Consider the following 22,026-nt stretch of genomic DNA (forward strand, 5'->3'; position numbering starts at 1 on the left):
AATCACATCATTAAGTTCGCTGATGACACGACCGTGGTGGGTCTCATTAGCAAGAACGACGAGTCAGCGTACAGAGAGGAAGTGCAGGGGCTAACGGTCTGGTGTAAAGACAACAACCTGTCTCTGAATGTTGACAAGACAAAGGAGATGGTTGTTGACTTTAGGAGGACACGAGGCGACCATTCTCCGCTGAGCATCAACGGCTCCTCTGTGGAGATCGTCGACAGCACCAAATTCCTGGGCGTCCACCTGGAGAAGGACCTCAGCTGGTCCCTCAACACAAGCTCCCTACACAAGAAAGCCCAACAGCGTCTCTTCTTTCTGAGAAGACTGAGAAAGGCCCAGCTCCCACCACCGATCCTGACCACCTTCTATAGAGGAACTATCGAGAGCATCCTGAGCGGCTGCATCACTGTCTGGTTTGGGAATTGTGCCATATCGGACCGCAAGACCCTACAGCGGATAGTGAGGACAGCAGAGAAGATCATCGGGGTCTCTCTCCCCTCTATTGAAGACATCTACACCACACGCTGCATCCGCAAAGCCACCAGCATTGTGGCTGATCGGACACACCCCTCTCACACACACTTCACCCTCCTGCCATCTGGAAAAAGGTACCGAAGCATTTGGGCACACACATCCAGACTGTGCAACAGCTTTTTTCCACAAGCCATCCGTCTCCTCAACAAAAAAGGACTGGACTGATAAACACGCACGCACACACACACACACACACACACACACACACACACACACACACACACACACACACACACAAACATTATCACTTAGCTTAACTCAACTACCTCAAAACATTGAGATTGGACTGACTAATCAACACAAGCGCAAACACACTGACCTACACTACCAAACTATCGTACACACCAACCTGTAAATGCTTTCTTTTTTTGCACAATATCCATTACTGGTCTACTTTTTGCACTAACTTCTTTACTTCCTAATTTTTTTTTTTTTTTTTTTGCTGCTAAACTAAGGAATGTTTACTGTTTCTCCACTACCTCAACTCATCACCACAACACCATATTATTATGTTATGTTTGTGTTTTTGTCGCACTGTCAATTGTTGCTTTTGTTTGCACATTGCACGTGCACTTTGTTGTCTGCTGTCTAGTTAAAAAAGTCTTCCTTAGATAGTTAGTTAGTTTTTTTGTTGATTTATGTTGTAATTCATGTTAGGTAATTCATGTTAGGTAATTTATGTTAGGTCAATCTGTCTTGTCTCTGCTAGCCAGCTAACTAGGCCTCTTAGTTAGCTAGTTTAGTTTTTCTGTTAATTTATGTTGTAAATTTATGTTGCATGTAGCACCTTGGTCCTGGAGGAACGTTGTTTCGTTTCACTGTGTACTAACTGTATATGGTTGAAGTGACAATAAAGCCTACTTGAACTTGACATGCAGACGGCTTGAAACAAAAACTCTAATGCACCATGGAAAACAATACAAGGACTGCAACCTCCTTGTAATACGGGCTGTCACGAGATATACAAATGTTGAGGACTATTATGATGCTGTTCATGAACTCGACTGAGCGATGGTATTGGTGATGACTGTGAATACTCTTCAGTGGGATGCACATCACCTTTCCTTTTCTCTCTGACTTCCTCACTTTTCAGTCATACTGTTTCTCTCAGCCTTTTATTCTTATTATTTATGCTCAGATAAATATTGCATAAGTACATGTTTATTCCTATTGATAGGCAAAACACAAATTGTTCAGGCTTTCTTTCTGTTTCATTTGTCAAACGGCTGTAGGGTTGTTGTAGAGCACAATGGCTCCTACTACTTCATAAACGGAAAGTGTTCAGTTATCTTGGTAAGACATTTAAAAATCTAACGACACAATACAGAGGTGTGAGCTCATTCATGTGTTTTGATATTTTATTTCTTTGTAATGAATGCTTTAATGAGAATTTGAACACAAATGTCTTTTTCAGTGATCATTAACAAAGACCTGATGCTTGATATCCGTGTGTTTAGATAAACCTCAGCATGTTGATTTCAAACACTTGAAAGTTCTTTGTGTCAAGTTGTGTCACTAGTCCCAAACAATGCTGTGATTGTCCACTCAGATCCTAAATTTAATTTCGTTCATCGTATTTCCTGATTGTGATGTCTGTTCAGGTGAAGTGCCATTATATAAACACACACAGCTGAAGTCATTTTGTGTTAAATTCCTGGACTTTGCTCTCTGGTGTCAGTTCTCATCTCAGGTTTCTCTAGTTTGCACTGAGCTTTATTTTATTTATTCCCTTGACGGCTCTTCCTTCCACCTAACCACAGGCTGACGAATTGCAGGTTACACAGTCCAGTCCACTGATGAAGTTGTTGGAAGTGTCTCCCTTCTTAGAATTCTCTTTTCTGGCCTGGTGCACTAATATTGATTATTAATTTGTCTTTGTAGTATTGATGCAACTTATGAAGAGAGCACAAAAAATAAGAAGATCAAATTAGACACACTCTAAAATGATATTATTTAGTTTTTTTTATCATGTTCTTTAAATTGTTGAAAGGATTATAGAATAATTTATTTTTTACCTTATTATTGCTGTATGCTTTAATACTAGAATTACCAAAGCCTACGAAAAAAACTTGTAAACCCGGCCCACCTTAAATCTCTTCACACCTCTCCATCAGCATCTTTTGTCTTGTAAATGTGCCGATCAAGACAAGCAGCAAGTAGCCTACTATGCCAATCACCCCACTGCTGCAGAACGGGCACAAAGTTCTCCCAGCTCATGCCTTGATTATCTGGGAGAGTGAAGTGCTGGAGTTTGAGAATGGAAATAATAGATCATTATTTGGAACACAAGCATTTCATGTATGTTCCATTTCTACAATAATCTGTGTAAACACATCATTAAAACAGAAACGTTTTTCATATTTTAGTAATAAATGACAAAATGTAGGCATAAACTATATAATGTGTGAAGCCTGAAGTCCAAAGGTCAAATAAACACTTTCACAAAAGGTTCAAAGATGACACAACAGCTTCTGTGGCACAGCAGTAAGAATTGCTGACTTGTAATCAAGAGTCACGTGGTTTCGCTCCTGACTGCCTCGTATATTTACTGATTTGAGTACTGAGTTGCTCTTATTGTTAATATTATACAATAAACACATATATATGATTTGCGTCTGTAACAGCCGCTATAAATTTAAACTACTTGTAAAAGTTAATGTTTTTTTTTTTTTCACTTTTATTCTCTTCAGTAGGACTGCACCCAGCAAACGTTAGGAGGGACCCGTTGATATCTGCATGGGACTGAAGACTCTGGAGGACGCGACCGTAGAATCTACTCGAGTAGGAGAAGGCTTGTTCATTTGTTCATTTACACTCTTCCTGTGTTTTAGACAGATCAGCAGCCATCTACACACCACATCGTGAACTCCCACTTCCTGTAGTTTGATACCCGATGTCTCATGTGGTACCTTATCAAATGCTTTATGAAGACTGAATAAGTAACATCATTTCAACGGGTCTGATCAATATCTTTTTGTTGCATCCTCAAAGAATTCCAGCATATTAATAAGATATGACCACCGTCGACTGAACCAATACTGATTTTTCAGTAAAAGTCCTGTTCTTGCCATGTGCTGCTCAAGCTTCTCCTTAGTAATTCCTAGCATGAACTTTCCTACGATGCATGATAAGTTTACTGGCCCATAGTTACTTCGCCAGTTTTTTATACCCTTTCAATATAATAAGATATTATTTGCAAAGCATCTGCACTGATAGACTGGAAAGAAAAAAGAGTTGCCAGCTGCCTGGAGCAGCACTTCAAACAATAGAACGTGCCAGACCCATGCCACCGCTGCTTGGCACAGCCAATCAATGCACCAAAGATGGGAACTCTGTGAGCACAAAGGGATCAGAGCTGTAGACTTGGTGGCAGTCTTGTTTTGTTCTGGTACTTTGAAATGGTAAATTGCTGGTTGAGCTTTTGAGTACATGAAGTTAACGTATGCATCCCTACAGAATCTGTGATGCAAGTGGCTAGCGCTATACACTTGGGGGGCCGTCCCTGTCACTACCTGATCTGTGGTGCATAGTGAGGAGCACAGCAAGCTTAATCCAGCACAAGGTACAATGAGAACATGCAGAACAAGCAAGTCCTTTCATAATATTCTCATTATGGTCACTAATGTACCCTTTGTGGGGTGTAAATCCAGGTGGAGTACCAATCAGGTAGTGACATGCGTGTTTACACTGTAAATTATTCATCATGCGTGAAGCAGATCAGTCAGCAGTGTAAAGTGTGAAGTGGAGTCCACTTAGAGTACTGGCCATGCCCTCGGCGGTGACACCTCCATGGGTGAGTTACTGACTGAGGTGTTCTGAATGGCAGTGATACACTCCTGGCTCTCATGTTTCCACACAGGACATGACCCAGGTGTCCCACTATTGTTTGACAAAATGTGACTTTATATGATGACAGCTTGTGTGTTGAGAGCACATCACTGTAGCTCATCAGTATACTGTTGTGTATTAAGACTGGGTGTGTAAACTCAGCTGCGTCAAGTTCACGTTAAAGACTTTGTGAAAACACCACAGGCCTTTCACTGTATCCTTGAGGACACACAGTCCAATGTGTGGGGTCTGAATATTAGTAATTATTGTGTTGATTGGACCCTTTATACGTTTTATATTCGTATTTGAAAGCCACTGGAGAAACAGCACTTGTGCCTCAGGCTTCATCAGAGACAGAAGTTCTACAACTACATCATCGACTTCAATGAACCTCAGTACTTAAACTGTACATTTTTAATGTAATTCTTACTAAAGGAGACATTGTGGAAGGTGATACTAATTCCTTACAATAATGTAATTCTTACTACTCCTTCTGGCATTAATTGTGAACTTTTATTACAAGACTGAAGTGTACTGATGAAGCTTGAAAGGTCTTTATTGTGTAATAAATTGGAAAGCGGGGTGTGTGTTTTACAAGAGATGTGTAAGAAGTCCTCTAAGCGCAGGTGTGTTTACAAGGCCACATGTAACCGGGATAAGGTGAGGAACCTGCGTTATTAAAAATCACGTGTAAGTAATCTGGAGTTCTCAAAGCTCTCCAACGTCAAACTGAGCTAAAAAGAGTTCAACGCCATCATCAGCCACCAGAAACAGAAGCCTGGGATCATTTCTTGTGTTTCTTAAATATATTTAAACAAAGGGACACTTTATGAATGTGTTCTCCTTGGCTGTGTGACTGAGCCCTGCATATCTTAGTACAGACTCCCCTACAGTTTCACCTCTCAGCATACTCACTGACTGCATCACTGATCTTAAGCTATGGATGGAAAATAACTTTCTCAAACTTAATACCAATAAAATGGAAGAGTTACTGGTCGGCCCAAACTCTCTCTGTTGATGGTCCACTTGTCAAACCTGCTCCTGTTGTCAGATATCTTGGTGTTTAATTTGATTCCTTACTTAACTTTGAGCTACACATTAGGTCTCTTTCCTAAATTTCATTCTATCATCTCCGTCACATTGCCTGCCTCCGTCCATTTCTGTCCTTTAATGAGGCTCAAACTCTGGTTCATTGTTTCATAAAGTCTCATATCGATTACTGCAATTCCCTCTTCATCGGCCTCCGTGTTAAATCTACACAGAGGCTACAGTGCATGGAGAACTCGACAGCCACACAAAGCGTTTTGCTCTCATCCCCCCTGTTCTCTCCCAGCTTCACTGGTTACCAGTGCCATCAAGGATTAAATTCAAGATTCGTCTTCTAACCTTCAAGGCCCTACATAACCTTGCCCTCCTCTACCTCACTCAGCTCCTTACACTCCTTGTCGCTCTCTCAGGTCCTCGAACACCAATCTCCTTACTGTCTCACACACCAGACTCTCCACCTTGGGAGGGCAGGCAGCTCCTTCAGTGTTATGGCCCCTCAGCTCTGGAACTCTCTTCCTCAGTCTCTCTGAGTTTGCTCCTCTTTCTCTACTTTTACATGTCAACTGAAAACTTTCCTCTTCTTTTGTCTGTTCTGTAATTTTTTTACTGTATGTAAAGTGACTTTGGGTTTGTGAAAGGCTCTTTGTAAATGCAAATTATTATTTTTAGTAAAGGGGCATCATACCGGCACGTGTGCTTCTAGCCTTACACCCACTGCTGCTGGGTAATAATAATAATAATAATAACTGGGAGGGATGCATGTGTGCGAAGTAAAGACACTCACAGGCTGACAGAGTGCAGTGGACTTGTGCAGACTAGAAAATCCTTAAGTGTTACCCGTTTAACGGTTTACAGGGTTACTTAACCAGGTTATTCACTGATAAATCTACCTCTGATAACCCGACATTAACATGGCATTTTAGAGACCAGGGATCTGTGAATAACCGCATTATTGAGGTGCATACCAACACACTCACGGGCTATAGAAGAAACTTGTATACTGAACATGTGTGAACAGTTTGATAAAGGCCTCCATTTGTTAATTAATATCGTGGTCTGATGTTCATCCAGAATTAGAAAGGGTAACACTTGAGTTTAGGTGCAATATTTAGGTAAACATGAATTTATTACTCATACTAGCTGTGTGTGGTCTTCAGGACAAAAAGCAACCCAAGACCTTCATAATGGCTTCTTTTGGTCTAAATAACACTTGCAACGTGCCAGTAAATTGGCTCTGAGCAGCAGGACAGGATGGAGTGTCAGACCACCACTGGGCACATCCTCAGCTCATTTGAAACCACTGATTTAATGTGCTGCTCACTGTTATTATGAGAGAAAGTCAAAGTGACTAAGAACAAAAAAACAAAAACAGCAGTTACAGGAAGAACAAGCAAACTGCAGAGAGCCAGCTGCTGGACAAGGGTTCAAATCCAAGTGTCTGGAGATGTGAGAAGAAACCACTGAAGGCCCTGAGTGGCTCCTGACAAACACATATAATGAAGACATCTGTGATTTGATGAAGTCATTAGAGAATTAGGAACTGAAATCAACAAATAAATTTAATACTTCAAAGAACAGCATTGTGAACAATTCTATAGAAACAGCGAAACTTAAACATTTAACAAAAGAATTACATTTGGATGAGAACACTCTCCCTGTCATTATCGTTTAAAATATTTTTTTAAATTGTTTTATAAGTTTTACTTATTGTCAAAAGCACCCTTGACAGATTTTGAATCATCTTTATAATCCTCCATGCTATTCCATCTAATAGGGTTGCTGCAGTGAAATATTTTGTACAAACTGAACACACAATACACATGCAGACATTTTTTCTGTATTTCATTAACACAATACAAGTTGTCTCTTTAGCAGTGAATTCCTTGTAAAAATACTCCACACTTTCAGAGTGATGTCCCCTCAAATGACAAGTGCCTGTGTTTACATATCATCAGCCAGGGCAGGAAGAAGTGGTTTCAGGTTGTTGGGAACTTGACGTGACATTATTCAGGATGCAATGGTCACTGCTTCTGCGGATGGAGGACGAGAAAAAGCATTAGGCAGCAGCACCAACCCCTGGTTGGGAGTGTAATTACATTTATACGAGCCTTGAAGTTGTCTCCTAAGCACAAGTGTGTGACACCCCGGCCCAGACTAATTGGGTCAGGTAGCCCAAACCGTGAGGCCATATCTCAGAGAAAGCGCATCGGCATTGACGTGGAGGGAACCGTGGCGAAATAGGACTTTGAATTTAAATGATTGAAGGTCCAAGAAACATTGTGTGACATGTTGGTTTGACTATTTGTTCAGTGCAATCCACTATACAGTTGCATGGTCTATGACTAGAGTGAATTCATGGCCATGCAGGTAGTACCTCATTTGAAGAATAGCTCACCTAATCACCAATACTTCCCATTCCATAACCACATACCTGGTTTCCAGGTCCAATAGTTTCTGGCACAGCAACATAACGTGGTGTTCTACAGAAATGACACTCTTGCTCAACACTGCACAGAGATCTGTGTCCAAAATGTCAGCCTGGGCAATTAAAAGCAGAGAAAAATCCAACAATACAGGTGCAGATGTAAGGGCCTGTTTCCATTTTTTCACCCCAAACCACTATGTTAGGAGCCCTCTTGTTTGTCAGGTCAGTCAAGGGTGTAGCCCTCTTGGACATATGAGGTACACACCTGCGGTAGTACCCCACAAATTCCAGGAATGCTTGTACATGCTGCCTGGTTTGTGGACAGGGCCAGTTAAGTACAGCATTAACTATGGTACACTGTGGTTGAATTATACTACCTCCCACCGTATAGTGCAATTATTTGGCCTCAATTGATCCAAAATAATGTTAATGCCACTGTTATATAGTGTGAGGAACACACCTCGAACCGGCTGCATGTGTTCTTTATATGTGTTGGAACAGATGACCATGTCATTCTGGTAAGCAGCACTGTAAGAGTTGTTGGCCATAGCACTCTGTTCACCAGACATTGGAAGGTGGCCCGTGTAACCAAATGGGAAGACTCGGTACTGCCAGTGACCACTAAGGGTACTAAATATGTGTTTTTCCTTGAAGGGAATTTGCCAATAACCGTTTGTCATATCAAGAGTGGTCAAATATCATGCTTTTTTTTGAATTGCTTGAGGAGTTTGTGCACTCAAAACTTCAGATATGCATTGAAACAGGAAACTTGCTGACATAAGTCATTGCCATCAGTCTTTGGGACCAATACAATAGGAATGGACCAGGGACTAAAACTTTCCCCAATCATTCCTAGATCCAGCATTTGTTTGACCTTAACTTCCACTTCTGTTCATTGTAGTAATGAACAAATACTTCTGGGTCAATTATGATGTTGTTCAATCAGAGAGGTCCGACCAGGTCTTTCATTAATCACTTCTCAGACAGATAGGATATCTGCTTTGCATTCTTGTCATTCTTTAGGTTGTTTACCCAAATAGACAACCAGCACCTTCATTTCCTTAATTTCATAGCACCCTTGCCAATTAACCAATAATTTGGAGTAGGAAGTGGAAGAAGCTTGACCCAATCTCCGGGAGCAAACTACAGGAGCATATAACCATGGGTGTAGATTTAGGCTGATTGTGCATTTTCCATATAAGTTCTTATTTTGATCAGATTTTACCAAATATATTGCATAATTGTGTGACATATTTGCAGATATTTTTGGAATGGGGCACCTCAAGTTTTTTTTGATCTTTTAATGTATCCTGTAACCCCTGAGGTTTTAGCCCATATAAAAATTTATAACGTGAAAAAAGTGTAGAGGCTTGTGGGACTTCTTGGTATGCAGATAGCAAGAGGGGTAGTAACTGATCCTAGTTAGGAGCCCTCTTCTTTGTCAGGTCAGTCAAGGGCGCAGCCCTCTCAGAAAAATGAGGTACAAACCCACCTTGAGAAGCATTTGCTTGCACATCTTATTAAGCCATTCGACCAGGCCATCAGGCTGAGAATGGTACACTGAAGTCTAAGGTGCTTGATTTGGAGCAATTTGGCAACCTCCCTGAACATCTCTGAGGTAAACAGCATCCCTTGGTCCCATTTGGGATATGCGCAGTGACCCTTAGCAGTTCCCATGTGACGCTTCTGGACTTGTCTTGTATTAAGGGGATAACCTCTGGATAACCTGTAGCATAATCCAATTAATGTCCTCGGGCTGAGGGTTCGAGAGGATCTACTATGTCCACCCTGATACTTTCAGAAGTTCATATACCTATCAGAAGATTGCAACAAGAGCAGCATGGTCTTTTCTAGAAATCTGTCGCAGCTGACATGCCAGACACGAAACACAAAAGCGACAGATCTCCTCATTAATTCCCTGACAGTAAAATCAAAGTTTTATCTTTTTGAGTGTTTTGTCAGTTCCAAGATGGCCACCCAAGAGGGTGTGTGCTAACTCGCCCTCATGTTCTGACAAATGACAGAATAAATCATTTTAAAATACAAAGTAGGGTTCTAGTGGCATGGAGTGGGTGGTACATTGTCAGTTAACTTAAGTAAATCTTCATAACATTTTTCTTTTTTAAAAGATGCTGATGTTTGCAGAAATTAACATTGAAGTTCCGAGAGCAAATCAGGCATGACCTCCCTGGGTGGAGTTATTGCCAACGTCGGTTTGCTCGTGGCCTCGATAGCAAACACATGATATAAAACATAATAAAATCACATTACAATGTGCCATATTTGAAGTTTTTTATTTTGTTCTCTCCTTGTGGGTTGCATCAATACATCCAAAAAAATTACTTGTCCACATTAGTGCATCTGGACAATAAATAGAATTCTGGGAAGGGAGACACTTTTAACAAGTTCATCAGTGTAATGGATTGTGTAACCTGCAACTCGACAGCCTGTGGTTAGGGGAAAGGAAGAGACGTCAAGAGAATAAATTAAATAAAGCTCAGTACAAAATGGAGAAACCTGAGACGAGAAAACCTGACACCAGAGAGCAAAGTCAAGGAATTTAACCACAAAATGACTTCAGCTGTGTGTGTTTATATAATGGCATTTCACCTGAACAGACATCACAATCAGGAAATACGATGAGCTGAATCAAATTTAGGATCTGAGTGGACAGTCACAGCATTGTCTGGGATTAGTGACACGACTTGACACAAAGAACTTTCACGTGTTTGAAATCAACATGCTGAGGTTTATCTAAACACACCGATATAAAACATCAGGTCTTTGTTAATGATCACTTAAAGATACTTGTCTTGAAATTCTTACTAAAGCATTCATTTCAAAGATATACATAGCAATACACATGAATGAGCGCACACCTCTGTATTGTGTTGTTAGATTTTTAAATGTCTTACCAAGATAACTGAACACTTTCTGTGTATGAAGTAGCAGGAGCCATTGTGCTCTACAACAACTAGCAGCCATTTGACAAATGACAGAGAGAGAAAACCTGAACAATTTGTGATGTGACTATCAAAAGGAATAAATGTGGTGGTAGGCAGACAATTACTGACATACAAATGTAATTCATTTATTAAAGGTTTAAGTTTCTCTGTTTTTCTAGAATTGAGCACAATGCTGTCCTCTGAAGTATTAATTGTGTTCTCTATGAGGTGAGGAGCTGTAGCTAATGAGACTTCACAAATATTAACAAACGTCAGTCTAAAGCAGCAAATCCTACGTTTAATTGTGGACATCAAACCTCATTTGACCTTCTCAGTCGTCCATTTCAGTTCCTCACAGTCACCTCAGTGTCATTTAGTGAGCCAGCAGTGTGAGGAGTGAAGGCCGACTGCTCCGTCTGCACTCGTCTGTCATCTGCTGTCTTATTGAGGAGTGTAAGAGCCATTTCCAAGTTACATAAGATACATAAATGTTTCACTAAATGTTAGTGCATAATCTATGGGAGGTTCCTGTAACCCCATAAGTTGAATTGAATTGTTATATTCTAACTATTTCTCACTTCTCTGACTAAACATTATTCTCAGTTAGTGATCAGCCTTGTCATGTTTAAGGCGTAGAAGGCGTGTGGTTTTAAACTGCGCCTCTTGTGCCTTTCATGTCTTGTGTGTGTATTTTGTGTGACATGTAAGACAAAGCACTTAATTGAATGTGCTGCGCTGTACATTTAAAGAGTACAGAAGAAGAAGTTAAGAATCTTTAAGTATAAAAACAACTAAAGTTTTACAAGAAAAGCTAAGTTTAGAGAAGATACATTTATCTTTTTTTTGTATTTTATTCTACATGTGTAACAACTTTTTTCTTTATTTTTCTGTGGATTGTTTGCTTTGAATTTTCACTAAATATTTTAAAATGAACTTTTGGACTGAGAGATTTCATTCGGCTTGCGTTTTACCCGTGTTAGAACTCGCCTTACACTCCTGCGGCTACAAGGAGTGCAGATTAACATTAACTTCATGATTAAAATGAAACATTTACTATGATACAAAACTAAAACAATAAAGGAACATTTCACAGAGTTTGACTCTTAAACAAATCTCCACCGTCTGACCAAAGCTGAACAGAATGTCAGCCGTCGTCTGAGCTCAGCTGTGGAGTTTTTAGTTGTGAAATCTGAAAGTCTGTAAATTGTAACTGCAGATGTTAAAAGATTTTTATATTTCCAGATATTAGGAAAAATTCAGCACATTACTTAGTTCATATTGAAATCAATAATTCTCACCCAAAATAATGGAAATAGCAATAATCATTATACAATGTTAAAAAAAATTAAAAAGTCACCAAGAAACTCTGAAGTGTTTCTATGAATTGCCAGGAGTCCCCAAAATTTTCAGTGCTGTTTATTACAAATTCAAATAAGGTGAAGATTTATGAAAATAACTGTGGTGAAATAAGTAATAATCATAAACAGTGTACACTCTGCATGAATAAAGTACAAATTAAACAGAAACAGTCTTCACAACAATACAGCGAATATGAAATGATTGTATTGTTAAGAAATACGTCCAGGTATTACACTGCTAATACGAAAAATGAGCAAAGGCATAATGTACAAATAATTTAAAACACCTAAGTTCAGAAAATTACATTTTTATTTTCTTTACTATTTACAGTAAATTGAGCACTGAAGAAGCTGGACTAAATATTTTACACGTCAGGATGATTTTCAGTGCTTTTCTGAACCAGGAATAAAGAAAAGCGTAAAGAATTGGATTAACACCAAAGTTCACTTCACTTACAAACACAAGGGCATTCCTGATGATAAGTCTGATTAGGTTTTTAATATTAGAAAAAAGATTATAAAAGTAAACAGGAAGCCAGCAGATAATAAAAGCCCCCACGACTACTCCTAATGTTTTTGCGGCTTTTCTTTCAGACGGTTTTGATATTTTACTGTCACTCACCTCCTCAGTTTGTCTCTTTTCTATCATACAGTTGATGGCTCTTGAATGGCTTCTTGCAACTACAAATATTCTGATATAAAAACCAATCATCAGTGAATAAGGAATAAAAACAGTTATGAGTAAATCAAAAATGACCATTTCATAATAAGTGTATGCTCCACAAGCTCCTTCACATCTCTCTACATCAATATAACTCAAACAAAAACCAATGACTATAATTAAAACTGCAAACAGCCACAATACAGCAATGCTGATCTTTGCAACAGTTAAAGTTATTTTTGAGCTGTAAAAGAAAGGATGGCAGACAGCAATGTAACGATCAATGGATATTAAAACCACATTATATACAACTACTGTATTAAGAACATTTCCAAGTCCATGATACAAATAACAATAAATAACTCCAAAGTACCAGCAACCATCAATCATGACAGTGAAAGAAAAGGGCATCGCAAATAAACCCACTAAGAAATCGGCCGCTGCGAGTGAAAGGATCAGAAGATTAGTCGGCGTGTGCAGCTGAACAAAATGAGAAATAGAAATGATAACAAGAAGATTTCCAAAGACTGTCAAGAAAATCAAAACACACGAGAAAGTGTAAAAAATTACATAAACTTCAGTGTCATAAATCAGTTTAGCACAAGTTGTATTACTGTGAGGAAAGCAAGGTCCAAGTTTCAGCTGTTTAAACTCCATGTCTGTCCCCTGACTGAGCCGTCCTGCCTGCACACTGAGATGTTTATACACTGAGGCCCTGCGACTGCCATATTCTCTCTGCTGACGTAATTCACATGAGGCGTCTCTCTGCTGTGTGTGCTTCACAAATTCTCTCAGGATGTTTGTTTGTTCATTTCAGTTCTTACTCACTAATGAGTTCATCAAATCTCAGATGTCTTCATTATATTTGTTTGTCAGGAGCTGCTCAGGGCTGCGGTGGTCTCTCCTCACAGCTCCACAGTGGTCCAGCTGCTGGCTCTCTGCAGTTTCCTTCTTCTCCTCTGTCTGCTGTTTTTGTTTTTTTGTTCTCAGTCACTTTGACTTTCTTTCCTCATCACAGCGAGCAGCACATTAAATCAGCAGGTTCAGATGAGCTGAGGTTGTGCCCAGTGGTGGTCTGACACTCCATGCTGTGCTGTGCTGCTCAGAACCCCTCTGACTCCTGCATGGAGTGTGCTGGACCACCCTGTGCTCACGAGAGGCCCTCACACACACACACACACACACACATACAGTGTACAGTAACAGCTGTGTGTTTTTGTCTTTTCCGGACCCTCACATTAAATTCCAAACAGTATTCCCCCCGTTGCTCTCTGTCAGTCTGACGTTGTGCTGATTGTCTTTGTCTGATTTACTGGACGTCTTTCTTTTCTTAAATCATCAAACACACAACATGCATTTCTCTGTGGCAGTGGCAGGTAAACTCTCAGAATTCCAATGCAGCAGCGCTTACCGATATGCATTTTTATTTTGAAGACGTTTGCTGTGTAACTGAGTTGCGTCGTGTTGTTGTCATTCTCCTCCTCATCATCACAGACAGTGAAGTGGTCCTCACCACACAAGAGTTCATACGTGACACACAGATGGTCTGTTAACACAAACTTCATGTGAGGTCCCCTCATCTCTCCTTGTGTCACTGAAGCACCTTTTAGTGTCACTAGTCACATATTTATGTCATTAGTTCACATACTGCAATGCATTTTGGAGGACAGCAGGTCACTAAAAATGTTAGGTCTGAATACAAAATGGCAGATCTGACTCTTGAAAATTCTGATTATGAGAAAGATTTCTGTGTTATAATGGAGTCTTATGGAAGCCATTAAGACGGTTAAGAGAATGTCAGATTATATAGCGTCCTGATGTGTACAGCAGATTTCCCAACTGTCAGTCCACAGGTCAGTATCAGTCCATTCAAAATTTTTCCTGTCCACAAAACAGCAGGCCAGCCCATTATATCCACCTTAATAAAACTTTCTGTGTGTTCTGTTCATCCAGTTGCTTTGTCTCTGTCTTTCCAACAGATGGCACTTCATAAACATTTTTAGTGTTAAATTGCATTGTATTTGTCATTCCAATAAGATGGCGTATAACAAACATTAATACTGCTTGTACAAATCCTGTACTAAATGGCGTATCACAGAGACATAGCAACAGGACGGACACATAGCACTGCAAACATTAACGCTGAATATATCCAACAGAGTGTACCTGCCAGATGGACAGAAATCAGCTTATCCACCTTAATAAAAGGACAAGAGTCTGTGTGTCTGCATGTCTGTGTCTGTCTGGTTGCCATGTCTTTGTCATTCCAACATATGGTGCTTCACAAGCATTTGTAGTAATATAATTCATCACATTTGTCATTCCAACACATGCTTGTACTAAATGGCTTATAACAGAGTCATATGAACTGTCTGTCTGTGTTTCTGTATCTCTGTTATAAGACATTTGGGATGGGATTCATAAAAGTAGTGCTAATGTTTGTGATGCACCATTTGTTGAAATGACAAATGCCGTGCACATTCTTGCTACCTGAATTACAAAAACACATTCCAATAGATGGTGCACTTCAAATGTTAACAACTAATATGTCAAACAGAGAGTAAGTGCCGGATGGACAGAAGCAGGCAATAAGCTTCTAATTAGGGAAATGGATCAAAAGAATAAAAGTATGCCGAGAAAGCACAAACAATGCAAAGCTAAGGAAGTCAGGGGCAAAAGAAATCAAGATGTTTTGCACCAGACCAGGGATGATGAATTTCCTGAGGATGTGAATGTGTAAATTATTAAGGACGTCTGTGAACACTCAATACTCAGGCAGCAGAAACCCCAGAGGAACATGGAGAGTGAAATCATCAGAATACCACGGCCATTATAGCAGTGCAGGCCCAGGAGACACCAAAAACAACCAGAGCCAAACTACAGTGCGATGTTCAGCATCAGAGGGTGTGGGCACTGGGACAGGGGAGCCCCAAATCTAACTGCAACTCATGAGATGGATCATTCATAGAGGCTGCAAAAGCGAGGGGCCTTGTCAACGATGACTGGTTACAGAACAGGTCCTTGGAAGAGTCTGTACTCTTTGGGATGAGCCGCAGCTGCTTTGACTCTTTGCCTTCATTTGTGTCTTTGATGCACCAGTTAACTCAGAAGAACTGTTTGTGAAATACAGGAGAAGGTTGTGTGAGATGGTTCCACAGCACTATCAAGGACATGCACATGGCTGTGATTGTGTGTAAACTGAGTGTTGCTTGAAACAGAGTAATGTACTATGGAAAATGATGCAGGGATTGCAACCTACCTGTAACACACCCGGTCAGGGGATATACAAATCCTGAGGACTATTCTGATGCACTTCATGAACTCGACTGAGTGATGGTATTGGTGATGGCTGTGAATACTCTTCAGTGGGATGCACATCACCTTTCCTTTACTCTCTGAAGTTCTGCTCTCGTGGTTCTGCAGCTGTCATTGGACTTCCTCACTTTTCAGCTCTGTAGTTTCTCTCAGCCATTTATTCTTATTCTTTATCCTCAGATAAATACTACATAAGTACACATTTATTCCTTTTGATAGACATAACAGAAATTGCTCAAACTTTCTTTCTCTTTCATATTTCAAATGGCCACGGGGTTGTTGTAGAGCACAATGGCTCCTGCTACTTCATACACAGAAAGTGTTCAGTTATCTTGTAAGCCATTTATAAATCTAACGGCACAATACAGAGGTGTGTGCTCATTCATGTGTATTGATATTTATATCTTTGAAATGAATGCTTTAGTAAGAATTGGAACACAAGTGTCATTTTAAGTGATCATTAACAAAGACCTGATGCTTGATATCCGTGTGTTTAGATAAACCTCAGCATGTTGATTTCAAACATGTGAAAGTTCTTTGTGTCAAGTCGTGTCACTAATCCCAGACAATGCTGTGACTGTCCACTCAGATCTTAAATTTGATTCAGCTCATCGTATTTCCTGATTGTGATGTCTGTTCAGGTGAAATGCCATTATATAAACACACACAGCTGAAGTCATTTTGTGTTAAATTCCTTGACTTTGCTCTCTGGTGTCAGTTATCGTCTCAGGTTTCTCCAGTTTGCACTGAGCTTTATTTTATTGATTCCATTGACGTCTCTTCTTTTCCCCTAACCACAGGCTGACGAGCTGCAGGTTACACAATCCGTTCCATTAATTAAGTTGTTGAAAGTGTCTCTCTTCCCAGAATTCTCTTTATTGGCAGGGGGCACTAATGTAAACTAGGAATGTGTCTTTGTAGTGTTGTTACAAAAATCAAGGAGAGAACAAAACATAAAAAGATCAAATATGACAGAGTGTAAAGTGATCTTATTATGTTTTACATCACATTATTTCAATTGTTCAGAGGATCATACACAATTTTATTTTTAATGTTATTAGTGCTGTATAATTTAACTGTAAGTGTGCTTTCCAAGGAGCAGGTGCGTGTGGCTAACCCTGAGACCCTCTGACACAGTAGTGACACAGCCTGGCCTCCCACCCTGTTTGAAGTTGGGGAGCTGGGACATATAATCAAGGCCTGCCCGCTCTCCACAGAGACTATGGACTGTACCTGGGCAAAAGAGGAAATTATTTCGCTGTGTCTAATCCCCTTTCTCTTCCGAATACGGGAGTGCTATTAGTGAACAGACATCGAGTGGTTGCTGTGTTTGACTCCGGTAGTAACATGTCTGTTGTTGTGATGATGCGGGTTCTGCTCCATGCTCACATCCACTGTTCGGGAGCCCTTGAACCCACCACCGTCGGTAATGTTACCGATGAGCTAGACTGTGAGGCAACAACATTGCAAGGGGATGATGAAAAAGTGCAAAGTGCTTTTATTTAAAAACAATCAACACAAAACAAAGTCCAAATAAATAAATAAGTGCAGTGTTTCTAAAAGTCTTCATTAAATAAATAATCCATTAAAACGAAAGTGACAGGTTTAAAACAACAATAGAACAATCCTTTAAAACCGAAGTTAAAACATTGCTGGAAGCAGTCCTTTAAAACAATGACGAGCCCAGTGCTTCTTTTATGCTAGCGTCTCACCTGCTTCTCCCGTTTGGGCCCTGCAGCAGGCGAGACGCTCTCTCTGCAGCTGTCCATCTTTCCTTTCCAAACAGGTCTGGAGGCCTCCCGATCATGGCTTCGGTCGCGCTGTCATCCCAGGCCTGAGACTTGGAGTCCTTGATGACCAGGACGCTCACACCAAGGACTTCACCACCAAGCTTCCCGACTCCCACTGCTGTCCCGGCCTTATGCGGCCAGTCGCTCTTCTTCATTGGTCACTCCCGCTACATGCTCACTCAGCGGGAGCGACCATTATTACAACTTCCGGGTGTCGGCCTAACACCCAGGCTTCCCATACAGCTGCCTGCGAGCATTCACTCGCTCGCTCGCTCACCCGCACCAGCGCTCTCTCTCTCTCCTGCGTCCTGCTTTCTCCAGCAACCTCCATCTTTCATTCTCTTTCTTCTCTCTTATTCTATTTTTTTTGTTCCTTCCTTAACCGTCTCGGGCTTCTCTTTATAATGGACGTGGCAGCTGTGGCAATCAACATCTCCCGGGAACAATTACGGAGCGGACCGTCTCTCACCTGTGCACTTAGGTGAGAAACGTCCGCAGCACAAATCCACCCGGGAACCGCTTCAGCCACACTACCACGCCCCCTCGCTACGCCGCGAGCGCAATGATTATTCACTTAAAAACTGGAATTTGCTGAGAGAGCTGTGGACCCGCTATACCACAGTTGTTGCTCGCCTCTTTGTCCTACCGCGACAGTTTAAAAAATCAATGACAAGTTTAATTTGTATACACAGAGAGACCAGAAATTATAGAAATGCCAAATGTGTCACAACTTGGGAGGGCACCCCTAAATCTCTGTTGGTAGCAGTATTGCCTAACCCTCCTTTTCCGGTGATATCGGGGCGGAACTGTTCTGAGATTAAATGCGGTACGGAATCAACCACTCCCTCAGAGAGATTGGGCCTTATAGTGGATGGGAATTCCTCACACTTGGCTGTCCCCATGCCGTGTACTTCCACTGACGTCACTGAATACAATGGTGGAACAGACGCCCCATTGAAAAACCCGAGGTGGAAACATTCTCCAAGGAGGTCGAGGAGGTGGAAGCCCCGCTCCTTGATGATGCGGACGATCTATTTTCTAGTTTGAAGTTTCAATTTAGACAGACACCCTCTTCCTTTAAGAGAGAACAGTGGAATGAGAACTCCTTGAAATTCTCTAGAAATGCGCTAGTCTCAGCAGACGGGAAAACCTTCCGAGATCCCATACCACAAGGGCCCCACTTTGTACTGAATAACAATCTGTTATATTGAGTAGCAGAACACGAGGGAGAGGTGAGGTCATTGCTGCTAGTCCCCAAAGCCTACAGGCAGAAGGGTTGTGAAGTAGAACATACACACCTCCTAGGGGCCTAAAAAACACTCAAGAGGATCAAACTCCATTTTGTTTTGCCTAGAATAAATGAGGAGGTCCGCCGATTTTGTGCATCCTGTCTGGAATGTCAACTTCGCCAGAATCACAGGAGGGACCGTGCTCCTCTTAGTCCTCTTCCCCTAATCGACATCCCTTTTGAACAAATCGGTATTGACCTTGTGGGTCCCCTAGAACCTTTGGTGAGAGGTCACAAGTATATTCTTTTTATAGTGGATTATGCTACTCAGTATCCAGAGGGTGTTCCTATCCGCACGGCTAACTGAAGAAATATCGTTCGGGGACTAGTAGAAATCCCAAAAGAAGTCCTTACGGACCAAGGGACCCCTTTCATCACAGAGACGTTCAGGGAAGTTGTTAAGTTACTCCATATCAAGCATCTCAAAACCTCCATCTATCACCCTCAAACCTACGGGTTGGTAGAGAGGTTTAATCAGACCCTTAAACAGATGCTCTGCAAGGTTGTTAGCGAGGATGGTGAAGAACTGGAATCAGTTACTCCCCCTAGTCCTTTTTGCATACCAGGAGGTACCTCAAGCCTCAACAGCCTTTTCTCCCTTTGAATTGTTATATGGGTGACTACCCTGTGGTATTGTGGACATTCTAAAAGAAGGTTGTGAAGGTGAGGCGCTCCCATCTACTAATATACTCGAGTATATTGCACAGTTATGCAATAGATTAGGTAAAATTAGACCATTACTAAAAGAAAACATGGATAAGCCTCAATTAGTGTAAGTAATGGTGCTCATACCCACTTCACACTCTAAATTGCTGACCCATTGGCAAAGCCCATACGAGATTAAAGAGAGAAAATGACTCGTCTACTATTTGGTCATACAACCAAATCACCATCCAAGAGAGCATATATACAACGTCAATTTATTAAAACTGTGGAGAGAGAGGGAGCTGGATCTTCCCCCTGAACAAACCCTGCTCCCATTTCTCGGAAAAAATTACCCTTTGTCTCGGTCCCAATTTGACTGCCCAGCAGAAACAGAAGTTGGAATCAACCATCCTGTCCATACCTGAAGTAGTTAGTGAGCTACCTGGTTGGACTTCACTGGTTAAGCATGACATTGTTACTGAACCAGGGGTCGTCATCAGTGAACACCCCTACAGCCTCCTGGAGGCACAACAGAATGAGGTAGAGTTAAAGATCAAATGAATGCTGGGTCTCGGTGTAATTGAAGAAAGCCATAGCCCCTGGTCCAGTCCAATCGTATTGTTTCCTAAGCCTGACGGGAGTTGGAGAGTTTGTAATGATTTCCAAAGTCTCAATCAGGTCTCTAAGTTTGATGCAAATTCTATGCCCTGAGTAGATGAACTCCTCGAGAGGCTGGGAAATGCACATGACATGACAAAAGGATACTGGCAAATTCCCTTAACGAACTCCATAATAAAAATAAAATGCCTTCAGTACCCCTAGTGAACACTGGCAATACACAGTTCTACCATTTGAATTGCACAGGGCACCAGCAGCCTTCCAGCATCTGGTAGACAGAGTGTTAATGCCCCACAATCCATATAGTACTGCCTACTTAGATGGCATTGTCATCTATTCTGACACATGGGAAAAAAATTTGAAGGAGGTTTATACAGTTTTATTGATGGTAGCACGTGCCAGTCTACGTATCAATCTGAAAAAATACTTCTTTGGGTTGAACGAAGCCAGATATTTGGGCTACCTAGTGGGCAAGGGAACCATTAAACCACAGTGTTCCAGAATTGCTGCCATTCTGAACTGGCCCTGACTGATCACCAAGCAGCAGATACAAGCTTTCCTGGGCTTATGAAGTTACTACTGCCAGTTTGTGCCTCACTTCTCTGAGAGAGCTATGCCCCTGACTGATTGTACAAAGATGAGGGCTCCCTTCAACGTGGTATGGGATAAAGAGGCTGAGCTCGCATTTCGTGACTTGAAAGAGGCCCTTACCTCAGCACCTGTATTAAGGTCTCCTGATTTTATCCATCCATCCATTGTCTCCCTCTTATCCGAGGTCGGGTCGCGGGGGCAGCAGCTTGAGCAGAGATGCCCAGACTTCCCTCTCCCCGGCCACTTCTTCTAGCTCTTCCGGGAGAATCCCAAGGCATTCCCAGGCCAGTCGAGAGACATAGTCCCTCCAACGTGTCCTGGGTCTTCCCCGGGGCCTCCTCCCGGTTAGACGTGCCCGGAACACCTCACCAGGGAGGCGTCCAGGAGGCATCCTGATCAGATGCCCGAGCCACCTCATCTGACTCCTCTCGATGCGGAGGAGCAGCAGCTCTACTCTGAGCCCCTCCCGGATGACTGAGCTTCTCACCCTATCTTTAAGGGAGAGCCCAGACACCCTGCGGAGGAAACTCATTTCAGCCGCTTGTATTCGCGATCTCGTTCTTTCGGTCACTACCCATAGCTCATGACCATAGGTGAGGGTAGGAACATAGATCGACTGGTAAATTGAGAGCTTCGCCTTGCGGCTCAGCTCCTTTTTCACCACGACAGACCGATGCAGAGCCCGCATTACTGTGGATGCCGCACCGATCCGCCTGTCAATCTCATGCTCCATTCTTACCTCACTCGTGAACAAGACCCCGAGATACTTGAACTCCTCCACTTGGGGCAGGATCTCGCTACCAACCCTGAGAGGGCACTCCACCCTTTTTCCGGCTGAGGACCATGGTCTCGGATTTGGAGGTGCTGATTCTCATCCCAGCCACTTCACACTCGGCTGTGAACCGATCCAGAGAGAGCTGAAGATCACGACCTGATGAAGCAAACAGGACAACATCATCTGCAAAAAGCAGTGAC

At 41.7% G+C, this 22,026-nt stretch overlaps 1 long non-coding RNA gene across 2 annotated transcripts in view; it reads right to left on the minus strand.

Moving 5' to 3' along the window:
- The window catches only part of LOC127527263 (uncharacterized), a 188,079-nt gene that overhangs the window by 150,934 nt on the left and 15,119 nt on the right, over positions 1-22,026 (minus strand). Inside the window, exons 1-2 of one of the 2 annotated variants that reach the window (XR_007934553.1) lie at positions 10,851-10,947; positions 10,720-10,774 (exon numbers count right to left, since the gene is read on the minus strand). This is a non-coding gene — a long non-coding RNA (uncharacterized LOC127527263). Of the gene's footprint in view, positions 1-10,719; positions 10,775-10,850; positions 10,948-22,026 lie in introns of those variants that run through there. The other variant, XR_007934554.1, reaches the window with a different exon arrangement.

Source organism: Erpetoichthys calabaricus, chromosome 3, assembly GCF_900747795.2.
Source record: "Erpetoichthys calabaricus chromosome 3, fErpCal1.3, whole genome shotgun sequence".
NCBI classification, from domain to species: Eukaryota; Metazoa; Chordata; class Cladistia; order Polypteriformes; family Polypteridae; genus Erpetoichthys; species Erpetoichthys calabaricus.